The sequence below is a fragment of the Dromiciops gliroides genome, chromosome 5 (assembly GCF_019393635.1).
Source record: "Dromiciops gliroides isolate mDroGli1 chromosome 5, mDroGli1.pri, whole genome shotgun sequence".
Classification (NCBI taxonomy): Eukaryota; Metazoa; Chordata; class Mammalia; order Microbiotheria; family Microbiotheriidae; genus Dromiciops; species Dromiciops gliroides.
Window position 1 is genome coordinate 134,454,656 of NC_057865.1, and position 2,170 is coordinate 134,456,825.

Consider the following 2,170-nt stretch of genomic DNA (forward strand, 5'->3'; position numbering starts at 1 on the left):
ATAGAGATCACTTGTACTTTAAATATTTAATAAAATTCATGTGAACCAAAAAAAAGAAAAAGATTTGAACCCAAAGATTTTCTTACTGCAAATTGAGCTTTTTCTTCATTGTACCATGCCATTTATATTCCAAGACAGGATTGTCAATAAGAGAAAAAATGTGCTCGACTTTTCAAATGAATAAATATGATATTTACCAAAAAAAAGAAGAAGAAGAAGAAGAAGAAGCGCTATGAACTGCTGGATCTTGTTAAGAGCTGCATTGTGTTATCTACAAGTAACAGTCATGTTCCATGACAGTGGGGAGCACCTTTAGCAAGCATGTATCTCTCTCATTTACACCTTACTTCATATGCATAAAAAGAGGGTCATCAAACCAAGGAAGATTAAAGGTTTCTCGTGTGACTTTGATACATGCAAAGGAGAAATCATATTGGAGAAGGCTGGCTTTTGAGGTAGTGATTCACTCTGCTGAATTAAATGTGTCTTTCAAAAAAAATCAACAAACAACAATCATAGTAACAACAATGATCTTATGATCTATTTTCTAAATCTTTCAGGAAATTCTATTACCAAAGTCATACTATTCGTTCCCTACTTAATGCTGTCACCTAGTATGCCTTTGATAACTGTGATGTTAGGGTACAAATCTGATGACTCCAATGTCCCTAATGATAAAAAGTTTGTCATAAAAAAATCTATAAAGATTTTTCCCATTTTTTTTATGTTTATTGTCCTCCTTACAGTTTTATTTCTAAATATCCTGGGTGTGACTTTCCTTATTATATCTCTCACCAAACTCTACTTTAAATTTATTTTTATTTTTCCTTTTATTGCTTCTTGCTCTTTTATGAGAAAAATACTCCTTATAATCTCGAGATGGTTATGTTGCTCTGTGGTTAGAACACTGGATCTGAATTCATGAAAATCTGAGTTCAAATCTTACCTCAAATACTTATCAGCTTTGTGACCCCCAGAAAGTTACTTCTTAACCTTTGTCTGCCTCAGTTTCCTCCTCTATAAAATGAGGATAATAATAGGATCTACCTCTCAGGATTGTGAAGATAAAATGAGATAAATATTTGTAAAATGCCTTGCAAACCTTAATGCACTATGTAGATATTAGCTATTACTATCATAACTATTATAATCTTCTACTATCCTTCTCAATAAGATTTTACAAAATGGTTTATAATTTATTCCACTGCTTCTTGGCTGCCATAGCTCTCTTTTTAGTGAAGAGATCAAATATTTGCTGCCTGAAGTTCTTTGGTCTCATCATTATGGCAATTGATTTATGTCATCTAAACTCCTTTATAAAATTATTACAGTTAGTGTCTATGTTCTTCCCCCATCCATTTCCCATTTTTACATCATTAATTCATTAAAATATTAAGATGTTATAATTGCATATAATCTCTTTTTCTAATTTTTTGTTAATTATTATAATTATGTATTAATTTTTATCATTGTTTCAACAAGTCTGATTCTGTAACAGAGAGCTAATTCAGAACTTCTCCCATTGTGTCTACTAAAATGTAATCAAATTTGAGGGGGCAGCTTTCTATGTCCTCCCAAAAGTTCTGTTTGTATAACTTATCATGGTGTGTAAGTATGAGTGCAAAGGTTCTAACATGCTACAAAGTATGGTGCCAGCAATAAATTCTAGCTGTTTTCTGAGGATCAGACTAGGTAAGTACAAAGAGGTTAATCACTAATAAGATAGTCACTTGGTGATTACATTGGACATGGAGCAACCTATGGAAAAATAATCAAAATGGCCCTCAATGCTGCATAATGTGCTTTTGTTTCTGTGATTGGTTTATAGAATGGTAGAAAGCAGGTCCAAGGCTTCTATGTTTCACAAATTTTTTAGGTCATCTAAATATATTAACTTGTTGATAATCTAAATGTGAGATTCTTGTTATATGACCAATGAATGGTCTGCTGAAGGAACTGAACTATATAAATCTTGTTATTTTTGCTATATATTAAACCTGAAGAATAAAGAACTTGAAAGTTAAATGGGTGGATGACATAGCTAAGGATACAATAAATGTATTAAAAGAGTTAGTTTTCAAAGAAAAGCTTTGGGAAGATACCTCCCTCTCTTCTTTGAAGAGGTGGGGAACTATAGGTGTGGAACATTAGAGATGTTGGACTCTTTCAA